Source organism: Caretta caretta, chromosome 7, assembly GCF_965140235.1.
Source record: "Caretta caretta isolate rCarCar2 chromosome 7, rCarCar1.hap1, whole genome shotgun sequence".
NCBI lineage: Eukaryota > Metazoa > Chordata > Testudines > Cheloniidae > Caretta > Caretta caretta.
Genome location: NC_134212.1, coordinates 126,424,631 through 126,440,636, shown reverse-complemented (window position 1 = coordinate 126,440,636; position 16,006 = coordinate 126,424,631). Strand labels below are relative to the sequence as shown.

General features: G+C 53.9%; 1 long non-coding RNA gene across 1 annotated transcript; it reads right to left on the bottom strand.

Moving 5' to 3' along the window:
* Positions 1–586: 586 nt before the first annotated feature.
* Positions 587–15,504, bottom strand: LOC125639724 (uncharacterized). The gene is made up of 4 exons (XR_012669162.1): positions 15,382–15,504; positions 3,409–3,539; positions 895–1,029; positions 587–732 (listed from the first exon to the last, which is right to left on the bottom strand). It is a non-coding gene; the product is annotated as an uncharacterized LOC125639724 (long non-coding RNA).
* Positions 15,505–16,006: the final 502 nt, after the last annotated feature.

The following is a 16,006-nucleotide window of genomic DNA, read 5'->3' as shown; positions in this document are numbered from 1 at the left end:
CTGTTGGTGAGGGAGACAAAGCTTTCGAGCTACATGGAGCTCTTCCTCAGGAAGCTTGTCTCTCTCACAACAGAAGTTGAGCCAATAACAAATATTCCCTCACACACCTTGTCTGTCTACAACAACTTGGGACATTCTTGATAGCCTTTGTGACGTTCCCCTGGGGTTATCCGGACCAGTGATCTGCTAGGTCGCTCCAACCCTCAACTCTGGGAGCCAGCCTTATCCTGCTCTGTAGTGAGAACCCTCACTCCTGAGCTGGTCACACACAGCCTCTGGCATGTCAGCTGCTCCTTGGATTGTGCAACCGAATGACACTAGCCAATATCTCTGGTCCCAGACACAACCCCAGGAACCTCCATCTTGCAGTGTCCAGTTATGTCCGCTGGATGCTGCAAGCTTATATGAGTTCGTCAATTTAACAAAGAAATTGGTATGTACCAGGCTTGTTATCCCAAGGGGAGTCTCTGACATGCTTCAAACCAAACACACTGCTTCAGATAGGATAAACAAACAGATTTATTAACTACAAAGATACATTTTAAGTGATTATAAGTCAAAGCACAACAAGTCAGATTTGGTCAAATGAAATAAAAGCAAAACGCATTCTAAGCTGATCTTAACACTTTCAATGCCCTTACAAACTTAGATGCTTCTCACCACAGGCTGGCTGGTTGCTCTTCAGCCAGGCTCTCCCCTTTGATCAGCGCTTTAGTCGCTTGGCGGTGGTGCCTGTAGATGTAGGTGGAAGAGAGAGGAAGAGCATGGCAAACATCTCTCCCTTTTATCATGTCCTTTCTTCCCTCCTGGCTTCCCCCCCACCCCGCCTTCAGAGTCAGGTGAGCATTACCTCATCGTAGTCCCCACCTGACCAAGGGAAGGGGGGTAACTCACTTGAGAGTCCAACAGATCCTTTGTTGCTGCCTAGGCCAGAGTCCTTTGTTCCTGTGAGGCTGGGCTGGGTTTGTCCCATACATGTCCTGACGAGGTGTGAACGGCCCCTCTGCTCCTGGAGAGTTTTGCCTGGGCCTGTTTTAAGCCATGAGGACACATTTTCAGCCTCATAACTATTATACATGAAATTACAACCTATAATATTACTATAACAACAATGCTCAGTGCATCATGAGCCTTCTGAAGACACACTACATGATAAACTTTGCATTGGACACCATGTAATTATAAGGATGAAGATGGGGGTGCAGGGTGTTCCCCCGAGGTACAGAGTGTCACAGCCTTATACATGTTCAATGCTTTTCTGAAACTTGCTAAATTCTTGGCCTCAGTGAGTTCCTGTGGCAGTGAGTTCCAGAGGTGACATACACTGCGTGAAAAAATCTGTTTAAAATGTGCCACCTTGTTAATGCAATTAAATGTCCCTTTGTTCTTGTGTTAGGAGACAGGGAGAACAGCAGCTCCTGATCTACTTCCTGTATCCCAGTCATTACTACAGTGGCACACCAGTAACGCGATAGTTAAGTTTGCATAAAGATGGCTGTTTATAGGTCAGTCTTTCTAAGTCCTCTAAAATCTATATGATTAGTCAGAGTTCTCCGAAATTTGGGGTGCCTCAGGTGGGTGCAGGGTAGGGTTTGTGCCCAGACTTGGAGTCATTGAGCTGGGATTCTGGAGATGTAAGCCCTGAAAAAGTTGCCATTTTGAAAAACGTCTTTAGGTGGGGGGGTATTTTGTACTGAGATAGAGCGCAGACTATTGGTGAGCGCTGGGTCAACACGGGGCTGTTGAGTTTTACCCACGGCAGTGCCTGGCGCTCACTAAGGCTTTGGGGGCCCCACACTGAGAACAATAAAAAATGTACATGTTGACGCTGCTGGATGCAGTGTTACTGTAGCCATATCGGGCTCAGGGTATTAGAGACAAAAGGGAGGGAGGGAATGTCTTTTATTGGACCAACTTCTGTTGGTGAGGGAGACAAACTTCAGAGGTCCACGGAGCTCTTCCTCGGGAAGCGCGCGTGTGTCTCTCACTAACAGAAGTTGGTCCATTAGAAGGTTTTCCCCACCCACCCCCGTCTCTCATTTTCACACTGCACACGCACCACCTCAGAAAAACGGCTGGAGGGGTTTCATTCCTGCCATTTTATATGCTTTAAAGCTTGACTCCTATAAGTGCTCTAATATCTGAATGATTAATCAGATTGCTTTGAAATTCGGTGGGCCTCATGCGGGTGAAGGGTAACCATGGTGATCCAAATTTGGGGTCACTTGACCAAGGGGTTTCTGAGCTATTTTCCCCCCAGAATGGTTTTCTTCTGCTGCCTTATACGGTTAAACTGAGAGGTACTGACTTTGAGTGGATGAATCACAGACCCTGTTAAGTTTAATGACTGTGAATTCACCCTTCAATTAACATAATTAAGGGTAAATTAATCACAAGCTCTCACCTGAAACAGAAGGAGTTGTGGACTAGTGACAGGAGGTGCTACGATTTGTGAATCCTGGGTGGCAATTTTATTTTGGGGAGAATGTAATCAAAGTATTTGGGGGGAAATGGTCATGTGAATACTTCTTGGAATGAGGGGGCATTACGGGGTGGAGGAGTGGGGGAACATGGAGAAGAGAGGTTGGGGCTGCAACAAGGGGAGGGGGTTATAGGAAGGGGTAAAAGGGGATGGATGGTAGGGGAGGCAAGAGAGGTTGGGGGCTCAGGTGTGGGGGGCATGGCAACCTTCCAGCTCTGCCAATGCACCCCAACTACCTGCAGTCCAACCCCCCTTCACCCCCAGCTCAGCCAGTGCACCCGCCTCCACCGTTCAGTACAGCTGCACCTGACACGGACGACATCCATTTTACCTGGAGTACATGCAGATAATAAATGCATAGGCTGCTCTCATACCCCTGCTTCTGCCAACTATCATAAAACCTCGCGCCCTCCTCATGTATAGGATAAACTCCTCGGCAATGAAATGATGCACAGTGGCTCCTCCAGACACACATGCAGCTCTTCACAGAGAGGGGACAAAGCGTATCATGTGACACACCTCAAAGGAATCCACGCATGTCCTCCGAGCGCAAACACACCTTTACCAAGCAGGGCCACCCACTGCCTCCACCGTTTACTGTCGGGCACCTCACACACTGATGGCACCGGGAGTGTATACACAGCAGTACCCGGGGCTCTTGCCAGCTCCAGGAAAAAAAGAGGATAAGTAGGGTGACCAGACAGCAAGTGGGAAAAATCAGGACAGAGAGTGAGGGGGTACTAGGGGCCTATGTAAGACTGAGGTGTCCAGGTGAATCGCTACCACCTGCTCCCGCGCGAGGGAGCCTTGCCTGTGCCCAGCAGGGGAGGTTCTCCCAAAAACACTGGCTGCAGGCACCAGAGGAGCTCTGCCCCAAGCTACCACAACATCTGCTCTGCCCCGCTCTGCGCGAGCAGCCAGCACACCTCGCCTGGTTGCTCTGGAACACCCAGCCCCGCAATGGGCACCGATCCGCTGCCTCCCCGGAAGCAGCGCTCCAGCTCACTCGCTTCACCTCCGCTCAGCGCTCTCCTTCGCACACAGCACTCGGACCTGTCTGGGGTAAAGCCAAAGGGAAGTTTAGTTACCAAAGCTTCAGTTAAAGAGTCAAATAAAAGCAAGTCAGGTAAGGAATGATATGAAAGGAAGCCTAGAGCCTGTATTTAGTAACAAGTGACTTTCCTGTTTAAAGCGGTATTGCTCACCAACGGTTAGTCCATACAGTGCTGTCCAGCTCAGTGTTCTGCGAGGGGACAACGTACCATCAGGCCACCTTAACTCTGCATTCATGTCATATTTTACCATTGCATTTTACATACATTTATCATGTCCTCGCTTAGCTGTCACCTTTGTAAAGTGACAAAAACCCGGCTCCTCAATCACTCTTCAGAGGAGGTTTTTCCAGGCCGTGAATCATTCTCGTCACCTTTTTGGCACTGCCTTTAATTTGGCCATCTCCTCTGTGCGGGGTGAGCCATGCTGCACGCAGGATCCAGATGCCGTGACAAGTAGGAAAGGGGCAGGTCAGCCTCTCACACAGGCAGTGCCGGCTGGGGTTGGTCCCTCCCTCAGTCTCCAGCTGCTGTTCTGTGTTTAAAGAGCATTTTTACCATGTTCCTGGGGACAGATGTAAGCCTGACTGGTCTGTCACACCTGGGTCCCAACTACAAGCTTTTTAGATATCAGTACAACATTTGCTACCCGTCGATACTCTGGTACAGTGGCTGCTTTTTATGAGCTTGCATGTTTTTGCTGGGAGCTCAGTCACTTACCCTGAGGCCGCTTCACAATCCTTGGTGCAACCTGATGGGCCTGGGGATTTATTGCTTCTGAAATTATCCATTTGCTCCAGGCCTGCTGCTTCTAACATGTCAGTCCCTGACAGTATCCCATTTCTCTAACCAGGAGAGACCAGGTCTGGGGTAGGTGTCTCCCCAGCACCCTCTAGGGTGAGCTTTAAAAAGCTTCCCCTGGTCAGAAGTCAACAATGCACCTCCTCAGCAATGCTGGTCACTGGGAGCCTGTCATTGGGCATTGCACTGGCTCTCCAATGGCTACGGGGTTCAGTTCATGGTAGCATTCCCCAGCTTTAGGGCCAGCCACGGAAATGGCCCAAACTACCTAAGGGAGCCCCTCTTTCCACAGTGCTGGGGGTGGGATGGACAGAGTGCCAGATCCTGAGGGTACACTGGGACAGGGGACAGAGTTTGCTTGGATCTGGCTAGAATGCAGGAGGTGAGAATGGATCCCAGTGCTTCCAGTGCAAAGGGGAGCCCTCCCTCTCCCCTTCAGCCTGGCTTCCTCTACAACAACAGCAAAGAAAAAGGTCAAAGACCTCGAGCTAGCCCACAGGCAGGAAGTGTGAGGGCATCATGGTGATCAGTGCGGGTCAGCCGCCACCCACTGACCTGGCCTGAAACGTGTCTGCCCTTGCTACGTCCTCACATCAGGCTCATTCACATGCTCTAACCCGGGGCCTTTTGCAGCGCAGGGCAGACAGGGCCACAGACAGACAGAAGGTTCAAACGGGAGGTTCTGCAGAAGCCCTGCGCTTTACTCCCCTTCTCCACTGGTACAGGGAGATCAGACTGGGGAGCCCTCCCCCCCCCCCGGCACACAGACACACACCTGTATGCAGAGGGAACACTCCCGCCCATGGACAGACGCCCACTCCCTAACTCTCCTGCTTGTAGGGCTGGAGGAAGAGGTGATGAGAGCTGACTTTGCACTAGGAAGTGCCCCCTCTCCCCCACACATGAAGCAGCTCTGGGATTTCTCAGGGCTCTGTCAGACCCCAATAAAGTTATACAAGTTCTCATGACCCCAGCAGTGTCTGCATCTGTGCTAAATGCTTGAGTTTGGAGCTCTCTGGACACAGAACAGACGTTTCCCTTTGCGGGGCTCAGAGAAGCCACTTTATTATTCCATGAGGCTGACAAGGTTCAGAAAGCCAAGTGATACAAAAGCTACTGGCTTTCTTGGTACCAGCCACTCTAGTTCCCCAGCGCTGTGTGCCTGTCACATGCCAGTCACGTCAAGAGAAGAGGAAGACCGTGAAACAGAGCTGCAGCACTGGAGAAGGAACCTGAAGCAGCTCAGAGAAATTAGCTTTATTTGTACTGCAGGAGCCCCCAGAGGCTGGGTACTGTTCTCATTGTATTTGAGTTTAGTTAGCCCCAGGTTAGAGTTCAGCTTCTTTTTTTCCAGCTGTTTTCATAGAATCATAGAAGATTAGGGTTGGAAGAGACCTCAGGAGGTCATCTGCTCCTATCCCCCGCTCAAAGCAGGACCAACCCCAACTAAATCATCCCAGCAAGGGCTTTGTCAAGCCAGACCTTAAAAACCTCTAAGGATGGAGATTTCACCACCTCCCTAGGCAATGAATTCCAGTGCTTCACCACACTCCTTGTGAAATTGTGTTTCCTAACATCCAACCTAGACTCCCCCACTGCAACTTGAGACCATTACTCCTCATTCTGTCATCTGCTACCACTGAGAACAGCCGAGCTCCATCCTCTTTGGAACCCCTCTTCAGGTAGTTGAAGTCTGCTATCAAATCCCCCCTCATTCTTCTCTTCTGCAGATTAAATAAGCCCAGTTCCCTCAGCCTCTCCTCATAAATCATGTGCCTCAATCCTCTGATCATTTTCGTTGCCCTCTGCTGGACTCTCTCCAATTTGAAGGAGTACTTGTGGCACCTTAGAGACTAACCAATTTATTTGAGCATGAGCTTTCGTGAGCTACAGCTCACTTCATCAGATGTTTACCGTGGAAACTGCAGCAGACTTTATATACACACAGAGAATATGAAACAATACCTCCTCCCACCCCACTGTCCTGCTGGTAATAGCTTATCTAAAGTGATCACCTGTTGATCACTTTAGATAAGCTATTACCAGCAGGACAGTGGGGTGGGAGGAGGTATTGTTTCATATTCTCTGTGTGTATATAAAGTCTGCTGCAGTTTCCACGGTAAACATCTGATGAAGTGAGCTGTAGCTCACGAAAGCTCATGCTCAAATAAATTGGTTAGTCTCTAAGGTGCCACAAGTACTCCTTTTCTTTTTGCGAATACAGACTAACACGGCTGTTCCTCTGAAATCTCTCCAATTTGTCCACATCCCTTCTGTAGTGGGGGGCCCAAAACTGGACGTAATACTCCAGATGTGGCCTCACCAGTGCTGAATGGAGGGGAATAATCACTTCCCTCGATCTGCTGGCAATGCTCCTACTAATGCAGCCCAATATGCCATAGCCTTCTTGGCAACAAGGGCACACTGCTGACTCATATCCAGCTTCTCATCCACTGTAATCCCCAGGCCCTTTTCTGCAGAACTGCTGCTTAGCCAGTCGGTCCCCAGCCTGTAGCAGGGCATGGGATTCTTCCGCCCTAAGTGCAGGACTCTGCACTTGTCCTTGTTGAACCTCATCAGATTTCTTTTGGCCCAATCCTCCAATTTGTCTAGGTCACTCTGGACCCTATCCCTACCTTCCAGTGTATCTACCTCTCCCCCCATCTTAGAGATATCCACGAACTTGCTGAGGGTGCAATCCATCCCATCATCCAGATCATTAGTGAAGATGCTGAACAAAACCAGCCCCAGGACTGACCCCTGGGGCAGTCCGCTTGATACTGGCTGCCAACTAGACATTGAGTCGTTGATCACTATCCATTGAGCCCGACAATCTAGCCAGCTTTCTATCCACCTTATAGTCCATTCATCCAATCCATACTTTCTTAACTTGTTGGCAAGAATACTGTGGGAGACCGTATCAAAAGGTTTGCTAAAGTCCAGATATATCACGTCCACCGCTTTCCCCATATCCACAGAGCCAGTTATCTCATCACAGAAAGCAATCAGGTTGGTCAGGCATGACTTGCCCTTGGTGAATCCATGTTGACTCTTCCTGATCACCTTCCTCTCCTCCAAGTGCTTCAAAATGGTTTCCTTGAGGGCCTGCTCCATGTTTTTTCCAGGGATGGAGGTGTGGCTGACCGGTCTGTAGTTTCCCGGGTTCTCCTTCTTTCCTTTTTTAAAGATGGGCACTATATTTGCCTTTTTCCAATTGTCTGGGACCTCCCTCGATCACCACAAGTTTTCAAAGATAATGGCCAATGGCTCTGCAATCACATCAGCCAATTCCCTCAGCACCCTCGGATGCATTAGATCTGGACCCATGGACTTGTCCAGCTTTTCTAAATAGTCCTGAACCTGTTCTTTCACCACGGAGGGCTGCTCACCTCCTCCCCATGCTGTGCTGCCCAGTGCAGCAGTCTGTGGCCTGCCCTTGTCTGTGAAGACCGAGGCAAAAAAAAGCATTGAGTACTTCAGCTTTTTCCACATCATCTGTCACTAGGTTGCCTCCCCCATTCAGTAAGAGGCCCACACTTTCCCTGACCACCTTCTTGATGCTAACATACCTGTAGAAACCCTTCTTGTTACCCTTCACATCCCTTGCCAGTTGCAACTCCAGTTGTGTTTTGGCCGTCCTGATTTCACCCCTGCATGCTCGAGCAATATTTTTATACTCCCCCCAGTCATCTGTCCAAGTTTCCACTTCTTGTAAGCTTCTTTCTGAATTTAAGCTCACCGAAGATTTCACTGTTAAGCCAAGCTGGTCGCCTGCCATATTTGCTATTCTTTCTGCACATTGGGATGGTTTGTTCCTGCTCCCTCAATAAGGCTTCTTTAAAATACAGCCAGCTTTCCTGGACTCCCTTCATTTAATATACAGTTGTGTGGAGAGCCCAGGACTGGAATAGCATGGGGGTGTTGCAGAATGGGACTAAGGGGCATCAGCAGAGCTGTGAGGGGAGCTCAGGGCTGGGCTGCAGGTCAGGACTCAGGAGCATCAGCAGAACTGGTGGGCCGGAGAGGCAGCCAGGACTGGCCTAAAGGCACAGGGGCTTGGGAGTTAGGAGCATTGATAAGTTGTCCCTGAATTTAACCACACGCTCAGTCTCTCTCTGTCGTGAGTGCTGAATGGAGCCATTTTAAAGGGGCCCTAGGAGCCAAGACGGATTTGTGTTTACCATGAAACTGAAGACCGGGTTGAGGCTGAGTCAGATTTTTGTTTTAAATGAGGCTGATCCATGGATTTTTCCTTGGCAGAGACCAAACCAGTGTCCCCCCTGGGCGAGTGCTGAAGCTGATTAGCTCAGCACAGCTGGTCTGTTCTGGTTCTGACGCCTCGCACATTGCCATGGGCTCCAGCTTTCACCCAGGGTGGGAGCCTGAAGAAATGCTGCAGTCAGCTCATCTAGGAGAACATGGCCCCAAAATGCTGATATGGGAGATGTTCTGCCCCCTAAGTACACCTGTCAGCTAGCATCATGGAAGGGTCCGTGTTGCTGAGAACTCAGGTGCTAGGAGGAAGCAAACTCCTGTTGTCCCTCGCCTGGTGCCCTTTGGAGTCATTGACACCTGTGTGAAGTCACTGGTCACCGGTCTGATTCGCTAGCTTTCGCATGCACTTTGCATGAGTGCAAATGGCCACATAAGGCCCCAGGTAGTGGAGAGTTGGGCCCACTGTCTTCGCCCATAATGAAACAGCTCCCCCTGGTGACAGTGGTGCAGTACTTAAGCAGGTGCTTGGTTTTGCAACCCAATTAACGCCCTGGGGCCACAGCCTAGCACTAATTATTGCACTGAGCGGAGGCTGCTAAGATCATAAGCACTTTGAGGCAGGCGCTGTCTGGGTTTGCGGATTGTTCAGGGCCGAGCATGTCCTCAGTACTGAGTGGTTAATAAAAGCATTATTCATCATGACACCCGACCATGTTTCCGCCCCAGAGCTGAGTAAGGGGCTTGTCACGTCAATTACAGAGGGTATTAAACAAAGCCTAGAGCCCAGCAAGGGAGCGGCGCTCAGGGTGAGAACAGAGAGGCAGGGTCAAGGGTGGGAACCATGAAGGTGCTTAGCCACCGGAACTCCAGACTTGGTGCTAAGTCTTGGGTTTAGACACCAAAGTGCCACTGAACTTGGATTTATTACTCACTTTCCTTCCCGCCCCTCTGTGGCGGGTTTCCTCACCATCCCGCCAGGAGCACTGGCTGCCTTTGAGAGTCTGGTCTGCGGAGGGACTAGGTCATCGCAATTACAAAAGGGACTTAAACTGACCTGCTCCGTTTGAAGGCAGCTGCAGGGGCCTCCTGCAGGGAGGGTACAGGGACTTTCCAAGGGGGTGCTTAGGGTTTGTCAAGAGGCAGCCCCAGTACAAGTCAGCCTCCCACAGTGACCTATGGCCCGAGGCTGCGAGGAAGGGGTACCGTTCCCAGCAAGCACTTCACTGTACAATGCCCTAGGGCTGGGGAGTGGGAGGTCTGTGCCCCATTAGGGGTCAGCCCCCTTCCTGCTTCTTGGTGTGTGTGCCCCATTCCGTGCTCCTCCCCCCATTGGCCAGCCTGAACCAACCTCTGGACCCTGGGCCCGGCTGGGGGGCTGCTGGCAGGAGCTCACTCCATTCCCCAGGGAGCAGCGCCTGGGCTCATGGAGGGCAAAGCAGGAGAGCCCCAGCCCTGATGCATCAGAACAGCCCGGCAGCTGGGCAGCATGGAGTGGCTCCTGGGTGGGGTCAGGAGCCCCTGCAATGTGTGCTGTTGGCACCAGGCGGTGCTGTGCGGGTCTCCCTGGCCGCCGGCTGGTGTCCCCAGCTCCCTGGGTGTGGCCAGACCGCTGCACTTGGTTTCAGTCTGACCTGGGTCCCTTCCAGCTCCGTCCCAAGCAGGCGCTGCCCGGCTTGCTCTGCCCAGTGGTTCCAGTGAGTCAGGGGCCAGGGCTTGGCTGTCCGGGGCGCAGTGGTGCAGACACTGTATAAGTAGGGGCACTGCCAGCAGATCGAGGGACGTGATCGTCCCCCTCTATTCGACATTGGTGAGGCCTCATCTGGAGTACTGTGCCCAGTTTTGGGCCCCACACTACAAGAAGGATGTGGAAAAATTGGAAAGTGTCCAGCGGAGGGCAACAAAAATAATTAGAAAAAAGAAAATGAGTACTTGTGGCACCTTCCTTTTCTTTTTGCAGACACAGACTAACACGGCTGCAACTCTGAAAAATGATTAGGGGCCTGGAACACATAACTTATCAGGAGAGGCTGAGGGAACTGGGATTGTTTAGTCTGCGGAAGAGAAGAATGAGGGGGGATTTGATAGCTGCTTTCAACTATCTGAAAGGGGGTTCCAAAGAGGATGGATCTAGACTGTTCTCAATGGTGGCAGATGACAGAATGAGGAGTCATGGTCTCAAGTTGCAGTGGGTGAGGTTTAGGTTGGATATTAGGAAAAACTTTTTCACTAGGAAGGTGGTGAAACACTGGAATGCGTTACCTAGGGAGGGGGTGGAATCTACTTCCTTTAAGGTTTTTAAGGTCTGGCTTGAGAAAGCCCTGGCTGGGATGATTCAGTTGGGGATTGGTCCTGCTTTGAGCAGGGGGCTGGACTAGATGACCTCCTGGGGTCCCTTCCAACCCTGATATTCTGTGATTCTATGACTTCACTGGAGAGGAGCAACCCCAGCCGGCATCAGGGCCCAGGGCAGCAGGAGTAGGGTGGGGGGAAGCTTTGCTTCGCACCAAGGGCACAAAGCAGGAGTGGAGCGCTCACCCCGCTATGGCAGCCCTTCCAGGACCAGGTCCAGCCATGTGCTGTATGACCCCAATGCTGCAGTGTGTCCCCGAGTCTGCAGACAGCCTGGAACAATGGCTCTGAAAGGACAGAACTCCCAGGGCCCTGTTGATCTTACTGGGTGCTCCTGCTCAAGGGCAAGGGGGATACCGGTTAGTATTAACTATTTCCCTGCTGGTAATTGTAGCAGACTGTGGGAATTGCCACGGGAAGGAAGGAGGGGAGGTGCAGCAGCAAGGAAGGAGAGGAAGAGAGGAAGAAGGATGGGGAAGAAAAGCAAACCAGGGCAGAATTAGCAGTGGCCCAAGACAGCAGACTGCCCCTCTGGGTGATGCTGAAGGTGACAATAAGGCCCTGGGGGACAAAACAGCTAAGGGCTGGATTCTCCTCTTGGGTTTTGTGTAAACTCCTGTTGGCACTGCTGGGAGCTCTGCTGTGGATGGAGGAAAGTCCTGAGCCACAGTCTGTTCCCTGGTCTGTAGGCCATCATTAAACATGGAATTGTCTCAGGACACAGCCCGAATTTGAGCCCCTGCCCCAGGCCTGGCGTCTCCTCTCCCTCTTGTTTGCTTCAGGTCATTGTATTGTTTTTAGACCAGTGTGTTTAAGTTTAAGCCCTGTCCAAAATCCGTCAGCACCTTCCCTTTCTGGCTCCCAAATTAGAGCCTGTGGCTCTTTCAGGAACAAACAGAAATCATGACCTTTGCCCTTCAAGTCCCTCTTTCTGCACCCCCCTCCCCCGCCTCTTCAGTCTAATCCCTTTCTGGGCTATCCTGAATTATAGGTCTCGCTGGGATCATGCAGCGCCACAAATTAATTACATGTTGACTTTTAAAAGTGTTGTCTTGTGTAGAACTGTAATAACGTGCTGCCTTTCCGAAGTGCCCCCATGATTGAGGGGCAAGGTGAGTAGGAGACGGGCTGGTTTTCTCTTCTTTAGGCCATGCATTCATTTCCTTTGGCCATGGCTCTTCTCCCCAGATAGCAAGTCCTCCCCTCAATCTGCACATGGCCTTTCTCCATCTCTAGCTGCTACTGTTGGTTCCTCCTCTAGATTTTTTTCCTTTCTGAGCTGAGGTCACCAGCTGAGGACTAATATCATAAGAGCGGCCAGACTGGGTCAGACCCATGGTCCTTCCAGCCCAGTGTCCTGTCTCTGACAGTGGCCAGGGCCAGGTGCCCAGAGGGAATGAACAGAACAAGGCAATGTCATGTGATCCATCCCCTGTACCAGTCCCAGCTCCTGGCAGTCAGAGGTTTAGGGCACCGAGAGCATCTGTGTGTGCAGGAGCACAGCAGCGATTTCCACATTATTTTCTGTCCCCTTGTCAGCCCAGTCTGCACCTAAGCATTCTGACCACTGCTATGCATTGAGCAGTCACCTTCATACACCCACTCCTGACCACACGTAGCCCATTCTCTGTGCGGGTTACCGCTCATTCTGAACCCATCAGTGCAACATGGGAGTTTAACCAGTCCCAACAGGCCTTGCCTGGCACTTGTTTTCCGTGAATTTAATCTGTCCAGGTACCTAATTTGGGGCTAGAGTCGGCCCTCACGCTGCCCACTCCCCCAGACCCTAGTGGGCCTGCACAGGTGTGCACGAGGTTGGAGTTTGCCACCTGGCTGAATCTCTCCAAATCTCACAATCCTCCCTGGTCTTCATTAACAAAGTGTGCCTCCTCTCTATAGACCTGCCTTGCCAGGTGACCAGGGACTATGGTGAGCACCCCCGGGGTTAGGGGTGGTAATGGGAGATGCTGTCTCCCAGGGGATGGTGCATGGGACTGGGCATCTGGAGCTATTCCCAGCTCTGCTACTGAGCTGCCGTGTGACGACTGGCAAGTCACTTCCCCTCTCTGGGCCTGTTTTCCCTCCTACTCTTGGTCTGTTTAAACTGAAAGCTCTTTAGGGCAGATCCTGTCACTTCCTATGTGGCACCAGGGCCCCCAGTCTTGGCTGACACCTCTGGTGCTACTGGGGAGAGTAATGATTGATTTCTCTCCACACACCTGGAGGCTCGGGGATAGTGCACTGAGCTGGGTGCCAGAAGACCGTGAATGTACCCCTCACCACTACCATCTGCTGTGTCTAGTACTGTGCAGCAAATCCTGGTAGTTGGCTGGCCGGTCTGTAACCCATCTCTGCTCTAACCCCTACATGACTAGTCACAGAAGCCCGACTATGTTCTAAACCCCAGGAACAGAATCCAGGGTTTCTCTTCTCCAATAGTTTTCTGCTGTCTGGCAAATAGTTGTGTAACTCAGTAGCCGGGTGTGTGTTACCACCCCTGTAACCAGCCCAATTAAAAGAAAAATTACTTCTTTAGATCAAGTGGTCCAGAGTAGGAGCTGTGGATCTAAGGGTTCAGGGTTCAAATCTAGATACAGGATGGACTCTGTTACTGGTTTTCTTTAAAAACAAAAACCAAATCAAACCTGATTTAATTCACACAGGGAGCAAAAGTGCCTTCAAATGGGTTTATAGCTAAAATCGGCAGGTGTCAGTTAGGTATGGCACACAGCCAAATCCAGGCAGTCCCCATTTGAGTCACTTGTCAAAGGGTTTGATGTCTTGTTCCATAGCACCCAAGGCTTTAGTTACCATCGGCTCATGCCTCTGACCAGCACCAGGGGAACGGGAATCTCACCCAGGAGTTCCTGTCTGGACTCGTTATGGGCTCCGCGGGGCCAGGGGAGCTGGCATCACCCAGGCTCAAGTGAACCTGTTAGCAGAAGCTGGAGCAGGAAGGAGGGACCGACCCCACAGGCAGGGCTGAACTGTACCCCGCCTGTTGCTGAGGCTGCAATACCACGGTGAGGGGCACGTTACAGACCCGTGCTCTCCGTCCCCCCCGCTGGCTCTGGCCTGACCCGGAGCTGGATTCTGACTGCGAGCCATGCCTGCACCAGTGCAGGCATCCTCCGCCTCTGGGGCCCGGGACCCCTTCTCCTGCCCCCCAGCGCCAGATGGGCGGTGGTGGGAGCCGGGAGGAGGCCCCAGGTGTCCTGGCCCCAGCACCTTTGCCCTCAACTGGCCTCGGGATGGGGGGGGGGGCAACAGTTCCATCGAGACGGGCCCTTCCCAGAGCTGCCGGTCCCCCCCCCGCCTTCTCAGTGGGTGGCCCCTGGCCGGGGTTGCTTCCAGCCAGCGGCTGCTCCCGGCCCGGCCGGAGCCCGCGAGGACGCCCCAGGCCGGTACCCCTGGCCCGGGCCCAGCCTGCGCTCCGACAGCCGCAGGAAGCCGCGGGGACCCTCCAGCTCGGGCTCCGCCTCAGAGGGCGTGCAACTAGAAATCCACCTGAACCCCTTATGATCTGCGGTGACCCTCCCCCCGCCCAGTCCCACCCCCCTGTCCGCCAGCGCCCCGACCCTCTACCCCTGCCCCGACCCTCTACCTCACATGGACCCATCCCCCAACGCCACCCTCAGACCCACCGCACCCCATGCCCCATAGCCCCCCGACACCACATTCCCCCACAGCCAGCCCCCCACACCATCCCCCGCTCCCCCGACATTCAGCCCCCCGCTCCTACCCACCCTGCCGACCCCCCCAACCTCCTCCGCCAGCCCATTTCCGCAGCCCGCCCAGTCCCGACCACCTGCCCCCACCCCAGACACTTTCTCCGCTGCTCACTCTCATTCTCACACCCCGGCCCAGCGAGCGCCCCGGACTCAGAGCCTGGGTATTGCGCCCAGGTCCGCGGGACGCTCCGACGGTGCCTTTGTGGGGCAGGTCCAAGCCCCCGGGCCCCCAGTGACTCCTAGCGGAGCAGGACGGGTCCCTGCCCCCCCTCCGGGGTCGCTCTCTGGGGCTGGGTTCCGGGCTGGTCCCTGCCCCTCTCCCCGACCCAGGTTTCAGACTTTTACATTCAGGAAGCGGCTCAAACGCCTCGGAACCGACCCGGAGCTGGGGCAGCTTCTCCCCTTTCCCCCCAGTCCCATCCCCCTCTCAGCCCGGTCCCCTGCGCCCGTGCTCCCGGTCCCCACAGCCCGCCGCGGGCAGGCCCTGGTGCCCCTCCCCCGCTGCACCAGCGAAATTGCTAAACTTGTAGCAATAATGACCCGGCATTGAGGCTGCCCGGCCGGGCCGCCCCTAATCAGCGCGCCCCGCGGACCCCCCTCCTCTCCCCCTGCGCTCACAGAAAGGGGAACAAAACCCAGCACGTTTCTCATCCTGCGCGCATAAAGCGCAGGGCCCGGGCCCCAGCGGGGGGCCGAGCGGCCCGTCAATCTCGGCGCCTGGGCCCCTTTGTCCCTCGCCTCCCTGCCACACCTTTTGTTCCCGAATCCAATAAGCGCCTATTCTCGCCACCTTCCCCGGCGGCTCCTTTCAGCGCCGGCCCGGCGGCCACAATGGCCCGGCTCTGCGCCGCGGCTCCCCATTCAGCGCCTTGGCACGCTCACAATCCGCCGAGCGGGCCAGGCTGCCCGGCCCCTGCGGGACAAGGGGATTACAGCGCCGCCCCCGAGCCCAGGGTCTCCCCGGCCCCGCGTCCCCCTGCATCAGCCCGGGGATCGGCTTCCCACAACTGGCCGCCCCCAGGGCGACTGCCCCGAGCAGCCCAGCCGCTGGCTCCGGGGCTGGGCGGGGCGGTAGCCGGTTTTGTACAAGGGACTCGCCTCTCCGCACCCGCGGTGAAGCCGCCGGCACAAAGCAGGGCTCGGCGCTCCCCTGCTCGTCCAGTGCTCAGCCGAGTCCTGGGCGCGGGGCAGCGGAGCACAGGGACCCGGCAGCGCCGAGCCAGGGAGACCCCCATGGGGGGCTGGCTGGGAACAAGGGCAAATCTCCCATTGACTCCAACGGGGCAGGGGCTTCACCCCTAACGTACAACATCCCCTGGGCTGCGGCGAACGGAAATCCCCCGCTCCGGTCCCTGCCCGAGGCCACGGGCTCCCGG